The following is a 15,523-nucleotide window of genomic DNA, read 5'->3' as shown; positions in this document are numbered from 1 at the left end:
GAAAATCTTTGACTCACAGCAGAACGGATATTAGGTGCCCGAGGCAGCAATCGACCCATGGAGACAAGTCTGCTGGAGGACGATGTATTGAATCGGGACGCAATTTGAGTGATCCATCGCCATTAGGAGGCCCTGAAAGTTACAATTCACTATCAGTTTTTCGTCCGATTCGAAAATCTTTGACTCACAGCAGAACGGCCATAAGGTGCCCGAGGCAACAATAGACCCATGGAAACAAGTCTGCTGGAGGACGTTATATTGAATCGGGAAGCAATTTGAGTGATCCATCGTCATTAGGTGGCCCTGAACGTTACAATTCACTATCAGTTTTTCGTCCGATTCGAAAATCTTTGACTCACAGCAGAACGGCCATAAGGTGCCTGAGGCAGCAATAGACCCATGAAGTCAAGTCTGCTGGAGGACGATGTATTGAATCAGGACGCAATTTGAGTGATCCATCGTCATTAGGTGGCCCTGAACGTTACAATTCACTATCAGTTTTTCGTCCCATTCGATAATCTAGACTCACAGCAGAACGGCCATAAGGTGCCCGAGGCAGCAATAGACCCATGGAGACAAGTCGGCTGCGGACGATGTATTGAATCGGGACGCAATTTGAGTGATCCATCGTCATTAGGTGGCCCTGAACGTTACAATTCACTATCAGTTTTTCGTCCCATTCGATAATCTAGACTCACAGCAGAACGGCCATCAGGTGCCCGAGGCAGCAATAGACCCATGGAGTCAACTCGGCTGGAGGACGATGTATTGAATCGGGACGCAATTTGCATGGTCCATCGTCATTAGGTGGCCCTGAATGTTACAATTCACTATCAGTTTTTCGTCCGATTCGAAAATCTTTGACTCACAGCAGAACGGATATTAGCTGCCCGAGGCAGCAATAGACCCATGGAGTCAACTCGGCTGGAGGACGATGTATTGAATCGGGACGCAATTTGCGTGGTCCATCGTCATTAGGTGGCCCTGAATGTTACAATTCACTATCAGTTTTTCGTCCGATTCGAAAATCTTTGACTCACAGCAGAACGGATATTAGGTGCCCGAGGCAGCAATCGACCCATGGAGACAAGTCTGCTGGAGGACGATGTATTGAATCGGGACGCAATTTGAGTGATCCATCGCCATTAGGAGGCCCTGAAAGTTACAATTAACTATCAGTTTTTCGTCCGATTCGAAAACCTTTGACTCACAGCAGAACGGCCATAAGGTGCCCGAGGCAACAATAGACCCATGGAAACAAGTCTGCTGGAGGACGTTATATTGAATCGGGACGCAATTTGAGTGATCCATCGTCATTAGGTGGCCCTGAACGTTACAATTCACTATCAGTTTTTCGTCCCATTCGATAATCTAGACTCACAGCAGAACGGCCATAAGGTGCCCGAGGCAGCAATAGACCCATGGAGTCAAGTCGGCTGGAGGACGATGTATTGAATCGGGACGGAATTTGAGTGATCCATCGTCATTAGGAGGCCCTGAACGTTACAATTCACTATCAGTTTTTCGTCCCATTCGATAATCTAGACTCACAGCAGAACGGCAATAAGGTGCCCGAGGCAGCAATAGACCCATGGAGTCAAGCCGGCTGGAGGACGATGTATTGAATCGGGACGCAATTTGTGTGGTCCATCGTCATTAGGTGGCCCTGAATGTTACAAATCACTATCAGTTTTTCGTCCGATTCGAAAATCTTTGACTCACAGCAGAACGGCCATAAGGTGCCCGAGGCAGCAATCGACCCATGGAGACAAGTCTGCTGGAGGACGATGTATTGAATCGGGACGCAATTTGAGTGATCCATCGTCATTAGGTGGCCCTGAAAGTTACAATTCACTATCAGTTTTTCGTCCGATTCGAAAATCTTTGACTCACAGCAGAACGGCCATAAGGTGCCTGAGGCAGCAATAGACCCATGAAGTCAAGTCTGCTGGAGGACGATGTATTGAATCAGGACGCAATTTGAGTGATCCATCGTCATTAGGTGGCCCTGAACGTTACAATTCACTATCAGTTTTTCGTCCCATTCGATAATCTAGACTCACAGCAGAACGGCCTTAAGGTGCACGAGGCACCAATAGACCCATGGAGACAAGTCGGCTGGGGACGATGTATTGAATCGGGACGCAATTTGAGTGATCCATCGTCATTAGGTGGCCCTGAACGTTACAATTCACTATCAGTTTTTCGTCCCATTCGATAATCTAGATTCACAGCAGAACGGCCATAAGGTGCCAGAGGCAGCAATAGACCCATGGAGTCAACTCGGCTGGAGGACGATGTATTGAATCGGGACGCAATTTGCATGGTCCATCGTCATTAGGTGGCCCTGAATGTTACAATTCACTATCAGTTTTTCGTCCGATTCGAAAATCTTTGACTCACAGCAGAACGGATATTAGGTGCCCAAGGCAGCAATAGACCCATGGAGTCAACTCGGCTGGAGGACGATGTATTGAATCGGGACGCAATTTGCGTGGTCCATCGTCATTAGGTGGCCCTGAATGTTACAATTCACTATCAGTTTTTCGTCCGATTCGAAAATCTTTGACTCACAGCAGAACGGATATTAGGTGCCCGAGGCAGCAATCGACCCATGGAGACAAGTCTGCTGGAGGACGATGTATTGAATCGGGACGTAATTTGTGTGGTCCATCGTCATTAGGTGGCCCTGAATGTTACAGTTGACTATCAGTTTTTCGTCCGATTCGAAAATCTTTGACTCACAGTCCATCGTCATTAGGTGGCCCTGAATGTTACAAATCACTATCAGTTTATCGTCCGATTCGAAAATCTTTGACTCACAGCAGGACGGCCATAAGGTGCCCGAGGCAGCAATCGACCCATGGAGACAAGTCTGCTGGAGGACGATGTATTGAATCGGGACGCAATTTGAGTGATCCATCGTCATTAGGTGGCCGTGAAAGTTACAATTCACTATCAGTTTTTCGTCGGATTCGAAAATCTTTGACTCACAGCAGAACGGCCATAAGGTGCCTGAGGCAGCAATAGACCCATGAAGTCAAGTCTGCTGGAGGACGATGTATTGAAACAGGACGCAATTTGAGTGATCCATCGTCATTAGGTGGCCCTGAACGTTACAATTCACTATCAGTTTTTCGTCCCATTCGATAATCTAGACTCACAGCAGAACGGCCTTAAGGTGCCCGAGGCAGCAATAGACCCTTGGAGACAAGTCGGCTGGGGACGATGTATTGAATCGGGACGCAATTTGAGTGATCCATCGTCATTAGGTGGCCCTGAACGTTACAATTCACTATCAGTTTTTCGTCCCATTCGATAATCTAGATTCACAGCAGAACGGCCATAAGGTGCCAGAGGCAGCAATAGACCCATGGAGTCAACTCGGCTGGAGGACGATGTATTGAATCGGGACGCAATTTGCATGGTCCATCGTCATTAGGTGGCCCTGAATGTTACAATTCACTATCAGTTTTTCGTCCGATTCGAAAATCTTTGACTCACAGCAGAACGGATATTAGGTGCCCGAGGCAGCAATCGACCCATGGAGACAAGTCTGCTGGAGGACGATGTATTGAATCGGGACGCAATTTGAGTGATCCATCGCCATTAGGAGGCCCTGAAAGTTACAATTCACTATCAGTTTTTCGTCCGATTCGAAAATCTTTGAGTCACAGCAGGCCTGCCGTAAGGTGCCCGAGGCAGCAATAGACCCATGGAGACAAGTCTGCTGGAGGACGATGTATTGAATCGGGACGCAATTTGTGTGTTCCATCGTCATTAGGAGGCCCTGAACGTTACAATTCACTATCAGTTTTTCGTCCGATTCGAAAATCTTTGATTCACAGCAGGCCTGCCATAAGGTGCCCGAGGCAGCAATAGACCCATGGAGACAAGTCTGCTGGAGGACGATGTATTGAATCGGGACGCAATTTGAGTGATCCATCGTCATTAGGAGGCCCTGAACGTTACAATTCACTATCAGTTTTTCGTCCGATTCGAAAATCTTTGAGTCACAGCAGGCCTGCCATAAGGTGCCCGAGGCAGCAATAGACCCATGGAGACAAGTCTGCTGGAGGACGATGTATTGAATCGGGACGCAATTTGAGTGATCCATCGTCATTAGGTGGCCCTGAACGTTACAATTCACTATCAGTTTTTCATCCCATTCTATAATCTAGACTCACAGCAGAACGGCCATAAGGTGCCCGAGACAGCAATAGACCCATGGAGTCAAGTCGGCTAGTGGACGATGTACTGAATCGGGACGCAATTTGTGTGGTCCATCGTCATTAGGTGGCCCTGAATGTTACAAATCACTATCAGTTTTTCGTCCGATTCGAAAATCTTTGACTCACAGCAGAACGGCCATAAGGTGCCCGAGGCAGCAATCGACCCATGGAGACAAGTCTGCTGGAGGACGTTGTATTGAATCGGGACGCAATTTGAGTGATCCATCGTCATTAGGAGGCCCTGAACGTTACAATTCACTATCAGTTTTTCGTCCCATTCGATAATCTAGACTCACAGCAGAACGGCCATAAGGTGCCCGAGGCAGCAATAGACCCATGGAGTCAAGTCGGCTGGAGGACGATGTATTGAATCGGGACGCAATTTGAGTGATCCATCGTTATTAGGAGGCCCTGAACGTTACAATTCACTATCAGTTTTTCGTCCCATTCGATAATCTAGACTCACAGCAGAACGGCCATAAGGTGCCCGAGGCAGCAATAGACCCATGGAGTCAAGTCGGCTGGAGGACGATGTATTGAATCGGGACGCAATTTGAGTGATCCATCGTCATTAGGAGGGCCTGAACGTTACAATTCACTATCAGTTTTTCGTCCCATTCGATAATCTAGACTCACAGCAGAACGGCCATAAGGTGCCCGAGGCAGCAATAGACCCATGGAGTCAAGTCGGCTGGAGGACGATGTATTGAATCGGGACGCAATTTGAGTGATCCATCGTCATTAGGAGGCCTTGAACATTACAATTCACTATCAGTTTTTCGTCCCATTCAAAAATCTAGACTCACAGCAGAACGGCCATAAGGTGCCCGAGGCAGCAATAGACCCATGGAGACAAGTCTGCTGGAGGACGATGTATTGAATCGAGACGCAATTTGAGTCATCCATCGTCATTAGGAGGCCCTGAACGTTACAATTCTCTATCAGTTTTTTGTCCCATTCGATAATCTAGACTCACAGCAGAACGGCCATAAGGTGCCCGAGGCAGCAATAGACCCATGGAGTCAAGTCGGCTGGAGGACGATGTATTGAATCGGGACGCAATTTGAGTGATCCATCGTCATTAGGTGGCCCTGAACGTTACAATTCACTATCAGTTTTTCGTCCGATTCGAATATCTTTGACTCACAGCAGAACGGCCATAAGGTGCCCGAGGCAGCAATAGACCCATGAAGTCAAGTCTGCTGGAGGACGATGTATTGAATCGGGACGCAATTTTAGTGTTCCATCGTCATTAGGAGGCCCTGAACGTTACAATTCACTATCAGTTTTTCGTCCCATTCGATAATCTAGACTCACAGCAGAACGGCCATAAGGTGCCCGAGGCAGCAATAGACCCATGGAGACAAGTCGGCTGGAGGACGATGTATTGAATCGGGACGCAATTTGAGTGATCCATCGTCATTAGGTGGCCCTGAACGTTACAATTCACTACCATTTTTTCCTCCCATTCGATAATCTAGATTCACAGCAGAACGGCCATAAGGTGCCCGAGGCAGCAATAGACCCATGGAGTCAACTCGGCTGGAAGACGATGTATTGAATCGGGACGCAATTTGCGTGGTCCATCGTCATTAGGTGGCCCTGAATGTTACAATTCACTATCAGTTGTTAGTCCGATTCGAAAGTCTTTGACTCACAGCAGAACGGCCGTTAGGTGCCCGAGGCAGCAATAGACCAATGGAAACAAGTCCGCTGGAGGACGATGTATTGAATCGGGACGCAATTTGAGTGATCCATCGTCATTAGGTGGCCCTGACAGTTGCAATTCACTATCAGTTTTTCGTCCGATTCGAAAATCTTTGACTCACAGCAGAACGGCCATAAGGTGCCCGAGGCAGCAATAGACCCATGGAGACAAGTCGGCTGGAGGACGATGTATTGAATCGGGACGCAATTTGAGTGATCCATCGTCATTAGGTGGCCCTGAATGTTACAAATCACTATCAGTTTATCGTCCGATTCGAAAATCTTTGACTCACAGCAGGACGGCCATAAGGTGCCCGAGGCAGCAATCGACCCATGGAGACAAGTCTGCTGGAGGACGATGTATTGAATCGGGACGCAATTTGAGTGATCCATCGTCATTAGGTGGCCGTGAAAGTTACAATTCACTATCAGTTTTTCGTCGGATTCGAAAATCTTTGACTCACAGCAGAACGGCCATAAGGTGCCTGAGGCAGCAATAGACCCATGAAGTCAAGTCTGCTGGAGGACGATGTATTGAAACAGGACGCAATTTGAGTGATCCATCGTCATTAGGTGGCCCTGAACGTTACAATTCACTATCAGTTTTTCGTCCCATTCGATAATCTAGACTCACAGCAGAACGGCCTTAAGGTGCCCGAGGCAGCAATAGACCCTTGGAGACAAGTCGGCTGGGGACGATGTATTGAATCGGGACGCAATTTGAGTGATCCATCGTCATTAGGTGGCCCTGAACGTTACAATTCACTATCAGTTTTTCGTCCCATTCGATAATCTAGATTCACAGCAGAACGGCCATAAGGTGCCAGAGGCAGCAATAGACCCATGGAGTCAACTCGGCTGGAGGACGATGTATTGAATCGGGACGCAATTTGCATGGTCCATCGTCATTAGGTGGCCCTGAATGTTACAATTCACTATCAGTTTTTCGTCCGATTCGAAAATCTTTGACTCACAGCAGAACGGATATTAGGTGCCCGAGGCAGCAATCGACCCATGGAGACAAGTCTGCTGGAGGACGATGTATTGAATCGGGACGCAATTTGAGTGATCCATCGCCATTAGGAGGCCCTGAAAGTTACAATTCACTATCAGTTTTTCGTCCGATTCGAAAATCTTTGAGTCACAGCAGGCCTGCCGTAAGGTGCCCGAGGCAGCAATAGACCCATGGAGACAAGTCTGCTGGAGGACGATGTATTGAATCGGGACGCAATTTGTGTGTTCCATCGTCATTAGGAGGCCCTGAACGTTACAATTCACTATCAGTTTTTCGTCCGATTCGAAAATCTTTGATTCACAGCAGGCCTGCCATAAGGTGCCCGAGGCAGCAATAGACCCATGGAGACAAGTCTGCTGGAGGACGATGTATTGAATCGGGACGCAATTTGAGTGATCCATCGTCATTAGGAGGCCCTGAACGTTACAATTCACTATCAGTTTTTCGTCCGATTCGAAAATCTTTGAGTCACAGCAGGCCTGCCATAAGGTGCCCGAGGCAGCAATAGACCCATGGAGACAAGTCTGCTGGAGGACGATGTATTGAATCGGGACGCAATTTGAGTGATCCATCGTCATTAGGTGGCCCTGAACGTTACAATTCACTATCAGTTTTTCATCCCATTCTATAATCTAGACTCACAGCAGAACGGCCATAAGGTGCCCGAGACAGCAATAGACCCATGGAGTCAAGTCGGCTAGTGGACGATGTACTGAATCGGGACGCAATTTGTGTGGTCCATCGTCATTAGGTGGCCCTGAATGTTACAAATCACTATCAGTTTTTCGTCCGATTCGAAAATCTTTGACTCACAGCAGAACGGCCATAAGGTGCCCGAGGCAGCAATCGACCCATGGAGACAAGTCTGCTGGAGGACGTTGTATTGAATCGGGACGCAATTTGAGTGATCCATCGTCATTAGGAGGCCCTGAACGTTACAATTCACTATCAGTTTTTCGTCCCATTCGATAATCTAGACTCACAGCAGAACGGCCATAAGGTGCCCGAGGCAGCAATAGACCCATGGAGTCAAGTCGGCTGGAGGACGATGTATTGAATCGGGACGCAATTTGAGTGATCCATCGTTATTAGGAGGCCCTGAACGTTACAATTCACTATCAGTTTTTCGTCCCATTCGATAATCTAGACTCACAGCAGAACGGCCATAAGGTGCCCGAGGCAGCAATAGACCCATGGAGTCAAGTCGGCTGGAGGACGATGTATTGAATCGGGACGCAATTTGAGTGATCCATCGTCATTAGGAGGGCCTGAACGTTACAATTCACTATCAGTTTTTCGTCCCATTCGATAATCTAGACTCACAGCAGAACGGCCATAAGGTGCCCGAGGCAGCAATAGACCCATGGAGTCAAGTCGGCTGGAGGACGATGTATTGAATCGGGACGCAATTTGAGTGATCCATCGTCATTAGGTGGCCCTGAACGTTACAATTCACTATCAGTTTTTCGTCCGATTCGAATATCTTTGACTCACAGCAGAACGGCCATAAGGTGCCCGAGGCAGCAATAGACCCATGAAGTCAAGTCTGCTGGAGGACGATGTATTGAATCGGGACGCAATTTTAGTGTTCCATCGTCATTAGGAGGCCCTGAACGTTACAATTCACTATCAGTTTTTCGTCCCATTCGATAATCTAGACTCACAGCAGAACGGCCATAAGGTGCCCGAGGCAGCAATAGACCCATGGAGACAAGTCGGCTGGAGGACGATGTATTGAATCGGGACGCAATTTGAGTGATCCATCGTCATTAGGTGGCCCTGAACGTTACAATTCACTACCATTTTTTCCTCCCATTCGATAATCTAGATTCACAGCAGAACGGCCATAAGGTGCCCGAGGCAGCAATAGACCCATGGAGTCAACTCGGCTGGAAGACGATGTATTGAATCGGGACGCAATTTGCGTGGTCCATCGTCATTAGGTGGCCCTGAATGTTACAATTCACTATCAGTTGTTAGTCCGATTCGAAAGTCTTTGACTCACAGCAGAACGGCCGTTAGGTGCCCGAGGCAGCAATAGACCAATGGAAACAAGTCCGCTGGAGGACGATGTATTGAATCGGGACGCAATTTGAGTGATCCATCGTCATTAGGTGGCCCTGACAGTTGCAATTCACTATCAGTTTTTCGTCCGATTCGAAAATCTTTGACTCACAGCAGAACGGCCATAAGGTGCCCGAGGCAGCAATAGACCCATGGAGACAAGTCGGCTGGAGGACGATGTATTGAATCGGGACGCAATTTGAGTGATCCATCGTCATTAGGTGGCCCTGAAAGTTACAATTCACTATCAGTTTTTCGTCCGATTCGAAAATCTTTGACTCACAGCAGAACGGCCATAAGGTGCCAGAGGCAGCAATAGACCCATGAAGTCAAGTCTGCTTTAGGACTATGTATTGAATCGGGACGCAATTTGAGTGATCCATTGTCATTAGGTGGCCCTGGACGTTACAATTCACTATCAGTTTTTTGTCCCATTCGATAATCTTGATTCACAGCAGAACGGCCATAAGGTGCCCGAGGCAGTAATAGACCCATGGAGTCAACTCGGCTGGAGGATGATGTATTGAATCGGGACGCAATTTGCGTGGTCCATCGTCATTAGGTGGCCCTGAATGTTACAATTCACTATCAGTTTTTCGTCCGATTCGAAAATCTTTGACTCACAGCAGAACGGCCATTAGGTGCCCGAGGCAGCAATCGACCCATGGAGACAAGTCTGCTGGAGGACGATGTATTGAATCGGGACGCAATTTGAGTGATCCATCGTCATTAGGAGGCCCTGAACGTTACAATTCACTATCAGCTTTCGTCCCATTCGATAATCTAGACTCACAGCAGAACGGCCATAAGGTGCCCGAGGCAGCAATAGACCCATGGAGTCAAGTCGGCTGGAGGACGATGTATTGAATCGGGACGCAATTAGAGTGATCCATCGTCATTAGGAGGCCCTGAACGTTACAATTCACTATCAGTTTTTCGTCCCATTCGATAATCTAGACTCACAGCAGAACGGCCATAAGGTGCCCGAGGCAGCAATAGACCCATGGAGTCTAGTCGGCTGGAGGACGATGTATTGAATCGGGACGCAATTTGAGTGATCCATCGTCATTAGGTGGCCCTGAACGTTACAATTCACTATCAGTTTTGTGTCCCATTCGATAATCTAGACTCACAGCAGAACGGCCATAAGGTGCCCGAGGCAGCAATAGACGCATGAAGTCACGTCTGCTGGAGGACGATGTATTGAATCGGGACGCAATTTTAGTGTTCCATCGTCATTAGGAGGCCCTGAACGTTACAATTCACTATCAGTTTTTCGTCCGATTCGAAAATAAGGTGCCCGAGGCAGCAATAGACCCATGGAGACAAGTCGGCTGGTGGACGATGTATTGAATCGGGACACAATTTGAGTGATCCATCGTCATTAGGTGGCCCTGAAAGTTACAATTCACTATCAGTTTTTCGTCCGATTCGAAAATCTTTGACTCACAGCAGAACGGCCATATGGTGCCCGAGGCAGCAATAGACCCATGGAGACAAGTCTGCTGGAGGACGATGTATTGAATCGGGACGCAATTTGAGTGATCCATCGTCATTAGGTGGCCCTGAACGTTACAATTCACTATCAGTTTTTCGTCCCATTCGATAATCTAGACTCACAGCAGAACGGCCATAAGGTGCCCGAGGCAGCAATAGACCCATGGAGTCAAGTCGGCTGGAGGACGATGTATTGAATCGGGACGCAATTTGAGTGATCCATCGTCATTAGGAGGCCCTGAACGTTACAATTCACTATCAGTTTTTCGTCCCATTCAAAAATCTAGACTCACAGCAGAACGGCCATAAGGTGCCCGAGGCAGCAATAGACCCATGGAGACAAGTCTGCTGGAGGACGATGTATTGAATCGAGACGCAATTTGAGTCATCCATCGTCATTAGGAGGCCCTGAACGTTACAATTCACTATCAGTTTTTTGTCCCATTCGATAATCTAGACTCACAGCAGAACGGCCATAAGGTGCCCGAGGCAGCAATAGACCCATGAAGTCAAGTCTGCTGGAGGACGATGTATTGAATCGGGACGCAATTTTAGTGTTCCATCGTCATTAGGAGGCCCTGAACGTTACAATTCACTATCAGTTTTTCGTCCCATTCGATAATCTAGACTCACAGCAGAACGGCCATAAGGTGCCCGAGGCAGCAATAGACCCATGGAGACAAGTCGGCTGGAGGACGATGTATTGAATCGGGACGCAATTTGAGTGATCCATCGTCATTAGGTGGCCCTGAACGTTACAATTCACTACCATTTTTTCCTCCCATTCGATAATCTAGATTCACAGCAGAACGGCCATAAGGTGCCCGAGGCAGCAATAGACCCATGGAGTCAACTCGGCTGGAAGACGATGTATTGAATCGGGACGCAATTTGCGTGGTCCATCGTCATTAGGTGGCCCTGAATGTTACAATTCACTATCAGTTTTTAGTCCGATTCGAAAGTCTTTGACTCACAGCAGAACGGCCATTAGGTGCCCGAGGCAGCAATAGACCAATGGAAACAAGTCCGCTGGAGGACGATGTATTGAATCGGGACGCAATTTGAGTGATCCATCGTCATTAGGTGGCCCTGACAGTTGCAATTCACTATCAGTTTTTCGTCCGATTCGAAAATCTTTGACTCACAGCAGAACGGCCATAAGGTGCCCGAGGCAGCAATAGACCCATGGAGTCAACTCGGCTGGAGGACGATGTATTGAATCGGGACGCAATTTGAGTGATCCATCGTCATTAGGTGGCCCTGAATGTTACAATTCACTATCAGTTTTTCGTCCGATTCGAAAATCTTTGACTCACATCAGAACGGCCATTAGGTGCCCGAGGCAGCAATCGACCCATGGAGACAAGTCTGCTGGAGGACGATGTATTGAATCGGGACGCAATTTGAGTGATCCATCGTCATTAGGAGGCCCTGAACGTTACAATTCACTATCAGCTTTCGTCCCATTCGGTAATCTAGACTCACAGCAGAACGGCCATAAGGTGCCCGAGGCAGCAATAGACCCATGGAGTCAAGTCGGCTGGAGGACGATGTATTGAATCGGGACGCAATTAGAGTGATCCATCGTCATTAGGAGGCCCTGAACGTTACAATTCACTATCAGTTTTTCGTCCCATTCGATAATCTAGACTCACAGCAGAACGGCCATAAGGTGCCCGAGGCAGCAATAGACCCATGGAGTCTAGTCGGCTGGAGGACGATGTATTGAATCGGGACGCAATTTGAGTGATCCATCGTCATTAGGTGGCCCTGAACGTTACAATTCACTATCAGTTTTTCATCCCATTCTATAATCTAGACTCACAGCAGAACGGCCATAAGGTGCCCGAGGCAGTAATCGACCCATGGAGACAAGTCTGCTGGAGGACGATGTATTGAATCGGGACGCAATTTGAGTGATCCATCGTCATTAGGTGGCCCTGAATGTTACAATTCACTATCAGTTTTTCGTCCGATTCGAAAATCTTTGACTCACAGCAGAACGGCCATTAGGTGCCCGAGGCAGCAATCGACCCATGGAGACAAGTCTGCTGGAGGACGATGTATTGAATCGGGACGCAATTTGAGTGATCCATCGTCATTAGGAGGCCCTGAACGTTACAATTCACTATCAGCTTTCGTCCCATTCGATAATCTAGACTCACAGCAGAACGGCCATAAGGTGCCCGAGGCAGCAATAGACCCATGGAGTCAAGTCGGCTGGAGGACGATGTATTGAATCGGGACGCAATTAGAGTGATCCATCGTCATTAGGAGGCCCTGAACGTTACAATTCACTATCAGTTTTTCGTCCCATTCGATAATCTAGACTCACAGCAGAACGGCCATAAGGTGCCCGAGGCAGCAATAGACCCATGGAGTCTAGTCGGCTGGAGGACGATGTATTTAATCGGGACGCAATTTGAGTGATCCATCGTCATTAGGTGGCCCTGAACGTTACAATTCACTATCAGTTTTTCGTCCGATTCGAAAATCTTTGACTCACAGCAGAACGGCCATAAGGTGCCCGAGGCAGCAATAGACGCATGGAGACAAGTCTGCTGGAGGACGATGTATTGAATCGGGACGGAATTTGAGTGTTCCATCGTCATTAGGAGGCCCTGAACGTTACAATTCACTATCAGTTTTTCGTCCGATTCGAAAATCTTTGAGTCACAGCAGGCCTGCCATAAGGTGCCCGAGGCAGCAATAGACCCATGGAGACAAGTCTGCTGGAGGACGATGTATTGACTCGGGACGCAATTTGAGTGATCCATCGTCATTAGGTGGCCCTGAACGTTACAATTCACTATCAGTTTTTCATCCCATTCTATAATCTAGACTCACAGCAGAACGGCCATAAGGTGCCCGAGGCAGGAATCGACCCATGGAGACAAGTCTGCTGGAGGACGATGTATTGAATCGGGACGCAATTTGAGTGATCCATCGTCATTAGGTGGCCCTGAAAGTTACAATTCACTATCAGTTTTTCGTCCGATTCGAAAATCTTTGACTCACAGCAGAACGGCCATAAGGTGCCAGAGGCAGCAATAGACCCATGAAGTCAAGTCTGCTTTAGGACTATGTATTGAATCGGGACGCAATTTGAGTGATCCATTGTCATTAGGTGGCCCTGGACGTTACAATTCACTATCAGTTTTTCGTCCCATTCGATAATCTAGATTCACAGCAGAACGGCCATAAGGTGCCCGAGGCAGTAATAGACCCATGGAGTCAACTCGGCTGGAGGATGATGTATTGAATCGGGACGCAATTTGCGTGGTCCATCGTCATTAGGTGGCCCTGAATGTTACAATTCACTATCAGTTTTTCGTCCGATTCGAAAATCTTTGACTCACAGCAGAACGGCCATTAGGTGCCCGAGGCAGCAATCGACCCATGGAGACAAGTCTGCTGGAGGACGATGTATTGAATCGGGACGCAATTTGAGTGATCCATCGTCATTAGGAGGCCCTGAACGTTACAATTCACTATCAGCTTTCGTCCCATTCGATAATCTAGACTCACAGCAGAACGGCCATAAGGTGCCCGAGGCAGCAATAGACCCATGGAGTCTAGTCGGCTGGAGGACGATGTATTGAATCGGGACGCAATTTGAGTGATCCATCGTCATTAGGTGGCCCTGAACGTTACAATTCACTATCAGTTTTGTGTCCCATTCGATAATCTAGACTCACAGCAGAACGGCCATAAGGTGCCCGAGGCAGCAATAGACGCATGAAGTCACGTCTGCTGGAGGACGATGTATTGAATCGGGACGCAATTTTAGTGTTCCATCGTCATTAGGAGGCCCTGAACGTTACAATTCACTATCAGTTTTTCGTCCGATTTGAAAATAAGGTGCCCGAGGCAGCAATAGACCCATGGAGACAAGTCGGCTGGTGGACGATGTATTGAATCGGGACACAATTTGAGTGATCCATCGTCATTAGGTGGCCCTGAAAGTTACAATTCACTATCAGTTTTTCGTCCGATTCGAAAATCTTTGACTCACAGCAGAACGGCCATATGGTGCCCGAGGCAGCAATAGACCCATGGAGACAAGTCTGCTGGAGGACGATGAATTGAATCGGGACGCAATTTGAGTGATCCATCGTCATTAGGTGGCCCTGAACGTTACAATTCACTATCAGTTTTTCGTCCCATTCGATAATCTAGACTCACAGCAGAACGGCCATAAGGTGCCCGAGGCAGCAATAGACCCATGGAGTCAAGTCGGCTGGAGGACGATGTATTGAATCGGGACGCAATTTGAGTGATCCATCGTCATTAGGAGGCCCTGAACGTTACAATTCACTATCAGTTTTTCGTCCCATTCAAAAATCTAGACTCACAGCAGAACGGCCATAAGGTGCCCGAGGCAGCAATAGACCCATGGAGACAAGTCTGCTGGAGGACGATGTATTGAATCGAGACGCAATTTGAGTCATCCATCGTCATTAGGAGGCCCTGAACGTTACAATTCACTATCAGTTTTTTGTCCCATTCGATAATCTAGACTCACAGCAGAACGGCCATAAGGTGCCCGAGGCAGCAATAGACCCATGAAGTCAAGTCTGCTGGAGGACGATGTATTGAATCGGGACGCAATTTTAGTGTTCCATCGTCATTAGGAGGCCCTGAACGTTACAATTCACTATCAGTTTTTCGTCCCATTCGATAATCTAGACTCACAGCAGAACGGCCATAAGGTGCCCGAGGCAGCAATAGACCCATGGAGACAAGTCTGCTGGAGGACGATGTATTGAATCGGGACGCAATTTGAGTGATCCATCGTCATTAGGTGGCCCTGAACGTTACAATTCACTACCATTTTTTCCTCCCATTCGATAATCTAGATTCACAGCAGAACGGCCATAAGGTGCCCGAGGCAGCAATAGACCCATGGAGTCAACTCGGCTGGAAGACGATGTATTGAATCGGGAAGCAATTTGCGTGGTCCATCGTCATTAGGTGGCCCTGAACGTTACAATTCACTATCAGTTTT

Source organism: Schistocerca cancellata, unplaced genomic scaffold (assembly GCF_023864275.1).
Source record: "Schistocerca cancellata isolate TAMUIC-IGC-003103 unplaced genomic scaffold, iqSchCanc2.1 HiC_scaffold_1131, whole genome shotgun sequence".
NCBI classification, from domain to species: Eukaryota; Metazoa; Arthropoda; class Insecta; order Orthoptera; family Acrididae; genus Schistocerca; species Schistocerca cancellata.
The sequence above is the reverse complement of the archived record's forward strand: the minus strand, read 5'-3'. Positions refer to the sequence as shown.